Raw genomic sequence first — 6,000 nt, forward strand, 5'->3', positions numbered from 1 at the left:
GTAACCCTGTAAGTTAGCCCCATAATTGCATCGCTATACAGCAGGGAAAAGCTTTTTTAACATACAAGTAAGATCTAATTTCTGCCCTATGTGAGATTCTCCAGTAATCTCTCACATCTTCATAGTCTACAAAGCCTGGTGGAAGCCAGTCCTGGCCTATCTCTTACCACTTGTTTTCCTGCTGGATCTTTCTTTTCCAGCCACAATGGTCTTGTTTCTGTTTCTAACTTCCATTAGTTTCGTTCTCACCTTGGAGCTTTTGAAGTAGCCAAGTGCATGTGTTGGAATATCCTACCTCCCCCAACACACACAATTTAGATACATATTCAATTGTGGCTCTCTTAAATACAGACTTCAATGAATTTACTTTTTAATATGGTATCCCAACCTCATTGGTAGTCTTAATATTTTTGATAGAAATTAGTACTGTTTAAAATTAAATCATGTATTTGTTTCCTTGATTTAGTTGTTTAATATATTCTCCACTAGAATTTGAATTTCGTGAGGGCAGAGATTTCATCTTAGTTCTAGCTAAAGACTTGATAAGGAAAAGGTGGTGGATTTGGTGGACTCAGAGCTTATGGTTTTCTTTGCTTATCATAGAATCCAATTAGTTCAGGACTCAGGCTTGCATGTATGTATGTATACGCATTTGGAGCAGTCCTTGGGAAAGCACAAATGTGCCAAGTTTCTACTGTGAGCATATTCCTCAGGATCAAGGGGTTAGATTATAGAGAAGGGAAGTTTATTTTGTTATTCCAAATGTTGTACCCCAGTGTTACTAGGATGTAGTGAACGAAAGATGGTGCCAGAAGAATAGACAGTATAAACACTTTGTACATACCTTGCCATGCTATTGTCAGGAACGAACTGTTCTGCATACTTCTAAGGACACAGACAAATGTTAAAAATTGTTTATTATTGATAATTGAATAGCTTTGGGTTGAATTAGTCAAAAAATCTATTTTTACATTATGCTTTTACATTTTGGAACATTATCTTTTCACCCTCTATATCTTCTGAATGCCATATGACTTAAAAGTGTATAGCTGAATATAAAAATTCTACTTCGGAAGGCAGGGCACAGTGGCTTACACCTGTAATTCCAGCCCTTTGGAAGGCCAAGGTGGGTGGACCACAAGGTCAAAAGATTGACACCATCCTGGCCAACCTGGTGAAACCCCATTTCTACTAAAAATACAAACATTAACTGGGCATGGCGGTGTGCACCTGTAGTCCCAGTTACTTGGGAGGCTGAGGCAGAAGAATTGTTGAATCTGGGAGGCAGAGGTTGCAGTGAGCCAAGATCGCAGCACTGCACTCCAGCCTGGCAACAGAGCAAGATTCCATCTAAAAAAAAAAAAAAAAATTCTACTTCGGTTGTTTGTGGAAAGAATTGACAGAACACTTTGTGAAAAAGCTATCATAATTGAGAATTTTGTGTTCAACCTACTTATTGGCTTTCTAGGGCTTCTGAGATGCCTTAGCATGAAAATAATTTTTCCTAAACCTTACTGTGTACAGACTTAGGACACTGCTGAAATTTTAATATCAAAAGAGCTTTGCAAATGTTTTTTAGATGGTGATTCTATTATTTATCGGTCTTGAAAGTGAGTTGACCAGGGGAAGGATTTCTGTGACTATATTTAAGTGTGTGGTTTGGAGTAGGATATTGAGGAAAGAAACTTTAAGGAAAACAAGCAGAGAAAAATTTATAGGTTGGGAGGGTGAAGAAAAAGCTAAAAGCAAATACTCTTGAAACTCAGCAAACTGCAACAAAAGGCTTCAAGCTTTAGAAATTGCCTTTACATTCCTTTTGGCATCTTCTGCAGTGGGAGTAACTTTGAATTTTACTCAAAACTGAGTTTCAACTGGCATTTTTATTATGTTTACTTAACAGCATAAAAAGATGAGAAATGCTAGCATATTTATTTAGCATAAGATAGAGTCAGCTATCCAAAACATACCCAAGAGTGGACTCCATATTCCAGGACTGAATGATAAATATATTTTAGTATCTATCACACTGTCAACATTTTCTCTGGCTTATTAAATTGCCTGAACAATTATGAATTGCTTTTGTCATGATGGGATGAATCTTCTAGACAGTTCTTAAAGTCTTCACAATTCATAAGCCACAGTAAACTCTTATTTATGTTTCTGCAAATCCTCCCATTAATTCAGCAGACCTTTCTCATAGTCTTTTGAACATCTAATAAGTAATTGGTGGCTGTAATGGCTTTGAAGGTAAGTCATTTGTATTAACACACCTCAATTTGCTGCTGGTATAGTTTCTGTTGAAGTGTATACAAATTGGAATGCAAGATAATTATCTTTGAACCTATACAGCAAAATAAAGTTTTAAATCTTAATGAAATGTGTAGATAGGCTCAATCTTTACAGTTCATTTCAAAACAAGGCTTTTAGAGAATGTATTTACTACAAGTGTCAGACAGCAGTAATAATCTTGCCTCCCTCTTAGTGTTTTTATGACATTAAATGAAATAGAATAAGTATATCATTTGGGATTGCTTCAATTGCAAACAATGTAGAACCAAATTAATCGTGATTTAAACACTTTAGGACTTGTATTTTCATATAATGAGAAATCAGGCATATAGTATGACTACTCTAGGTGTTCAATGGGCCTATTAGTGACCCAGCTCTTCCATCTCCTCTCCCATTCAAAAGACCTTGGCTTTTGACTTCACATTTGCAAGATGGCTGCTGTACTTCCTGGCACTGTGTTTGTGTTCTGGACAGAAAACATGGTAAAGGGTAAAGGATGAAAGCAGTGATGTCCAAGTCTGTCCTGTTGAAAGCTTTGCTAGATGCTCCAGCAATTGATTTCTACTATAGGAAGTATATCACTGAAGCTCGGCAAGGTGGCACATGCCTGGAATCCCAGCACTTTGGGATGCCAAGGAAGGCAGATTGCTTGAGTCCAGGAGTTTGAGACTAGTTTGGGGAACATTACAGACCCCATCTCTACAGTAAAAAGAAAAAGGAAAAATTAACTATTCAGGAAACAGAGTTGGGAATGCTTCCTATGCAGTAGTTGTTTTTCTAAGCATTTTATATGCATTATCTGAATCAAGTTTTGCAATAACACTATGAAGCAGGTAAAGTGATTGTGATACCTCTATTTTATGGGTTAATGGCCTGAGATGTAGAGAAGTATGGCAGTGGCTAAGCATGGGTGTTGCATTCAGAGTCTCAGCTCTTAACCACTACATTAAACTGTGTATTCAAGACTATTTCCTGAGATATAAGTCTATAGAACTTTAATGCATGAGGTAAGAGAAACGTTACTCAGAATTTCTTTTGCAAGCGGAGAAATGGCAGCCCTGAGAAAGAACGGTGGTGCTGAAGGTCACCAGGATTTTTTAGTTAAAAATGGCTTGAACATGGAAATGAGACTCCTTACATATAGTTCACTGTTCTTTTCTCTAGACTATGGGACATTCTTAGTTAATTTCCAGGTCAGTTGTGAAAAGAATAGTCACACTCAGTATCAGAATGATTAATCATCATTTCAAGTGTATATAAAACTTACAAAACTATTTTCATTCGGTTGTTTTCATGAGCTTCTTTTGAATAGCCAGATACAAAAATGTTTGCCAAAAATTTTCCATAGGTGATTCTGTGTATTTTACACTGCACGATATCAGGAGGCCATAAAATCAGTCAGAGATGCTAATTTTCATAAATTAAAGTGGTGCCAACAGATTTTTTTCTAGTCTAAGGCTGTATTTTTCCCCTTGCAATGAATAAATACTCTGGAAGGGGATGGGGGTATTTCTTTGGTCCTGGCCTAGGAACTGGCTCTGCAACAACCTTATGATACGGACAAGAGGCAGGGCAATACTGGGTAGAAAAGGGCGGGTTCTGTGGACTGGATCGACAGCCCCAAATGAGAACTTCATATCCCTGTTTTCTCACCTGAATGTTGCCTTTTGGCCTACCACATGCCCTATCCTGTGCCCATAAAAACCCCAGGTTCCACTGGCAGAAGAGGAGAGTGGTGTGGCCAGAGAAGGACAAAGAGAGAAGTGTCTGAACGTCAAGAAGAGAAGCATGGAGAGGAGTTTGGTCAAACTCCAGGGAAATACCACCTTCCCACTCCATCCCACTGAGTGCCACTTCCACCTCTTAATAAAATCTCCACATTCACCATCCTTCAAATCCATGTGACCTCATTCCTCTTGGGCATTAGACAAGAATTTGGGATCCCCTGGGTGTGAGAACCCAAAAAGGCTATCACGCTGACCTTTTGCCCTCACTGACAGAGGGCAGCCACCCCATGCAATAAGGCAAAAGGACCACTGAACTGGTAACATGCACTCTGGGGGTCACAGGTACCACCTTCCAGAAGGCGGAGCTAAAAGATCATTGTAACACACTTGGACACTGCCACCAGAGAGAAGTGGCTGGCAGTTACAGTGTTCTTTTGCTCCAGTTCCCGCACCCATCTGCTTGCATGTTCCCTCTCATAAGGGGTTGAGAGCAGCAGCTGAGTAAACAAGCCACCTCTCTCACAAGTCTCATGAAAATGTCAAGTGAACTCTCTTGTTTCACTGACATCTAATAGTTTTAGAATCTTTTGGTTGTCCTTTGCTCAATCAATCATTTCTTGGGTATTGTAAAATGGTGACTTTTAATACTATCTGTTCTACATTCTTGACTGAATTTCCTATAAAGAAGCACTTCACTTCATTAACTAAGGGTAAAATATAGCTTCTTCTAAAAAAGCAGACTGAATACTTATTTCCATTTGATTAAAAATATTCAAGGTAAAAATTAATATAACATTGCCTCCAAGGAGATTTAAGTTTCTGTCTTTTGGTTTTTCTTTTTCTTTTCTTGTCTCTCTCCCGTTTTTCTTTTTTTTTCCAAAAAGTATCACTTTAGACACATGTGCTAGTGTTTATTCAATGTGTTACAATCAAACTTCCAGGAAATGCAAGAAAGAATGAAAACACTAAAAGACAGACACAATGAGACAATTCTGGATGTAAGATGTTCTATAAAATAACTGTTTTGATCTGTACTGAAAGTCAATATAATGAGAAAACAAATGAATACCTGTAACAGGATGATAAAGACCAAAGGGAAATAATTTAATTCAATGAATGATTTTTATAGTTGTCCAAAGACAAATGGGTTAAAATTGAATGTTGGCTGTGTATTAACTATTTAAAAAATTACTGTTTTATTTGTGATATGATAGTGACGTTGTGATTATGTAGGAGAATACCTTTGTAAGGGAGGCATCCTAAAGAAATTATGGATGAAGTATTATAATATGTGCAGCTTGCATAAATTCTATAAAACAAAAGTTTGCTAACACACAGTCACAATATGTAATGTGACATATCAAAATATGGCAAAATGTTAAGTGTTGAATTTATTTGTAGAGTATATATGTGATCATTATTTTATTAATTCATTTTTTTTCTTCATGAGAGAATTTATTTTAAACATTTTAGAGAAAAGCAGATGAGTATGGTTGCTTTGAAAACGTAGGATACTTTCTTAATTTTATAGTCTCCAGCAGTGTTTTCTGAAATATGTGTTTTGCCTTGTAGGGTTGGTTCAATATTCAGGTAGAGAGGGCTGGAACCCCTGTCTTTACTTGAGGTGGGATAGATTTTAATATAATTTATATTTTGGGAAACTGCTTATGATTTTATTTCTAAACATGATAATACTTTTGGAATGAAGTTATACATTTAGTCACAAGAACCTTGATGAAATTTTCCCCCGATTGGCCAAAGTTTTGCATACCTGATTAAGAGTCTTAAAATAGAGATTGGCAATGGACCAGATGGCAAATATTTTAGTCTTTGTGGGCTACACAGTCTCTCTTACAATTACCCAACGTGACCTCATTAGTGGGTGAAGCAGCCATGGAAAACATGAAAATGAAAGGGTGTGGCTGTGTTTCAATAAAACTTTATTTACATAAATATTTGGGTGACCTGATTTAGTCTGAAGAAA

This window comes from Trachypithecus francoisi, unplaced genomic scaffold (assembly GCF_009764315.1).
Source record: "Trachypithecus francoisi isolate TF-2019V2 unplaced genomic scaffold, Tfra_2.0 Lachesis_group0, whole genome shotgun sequence".
Lineage (NCBI taxonomy): Eukaryota > Metazoa > Chordata > Mammalia > Primates > Cercopithecidae > Trachypithecus > Trachypithecus francoisi.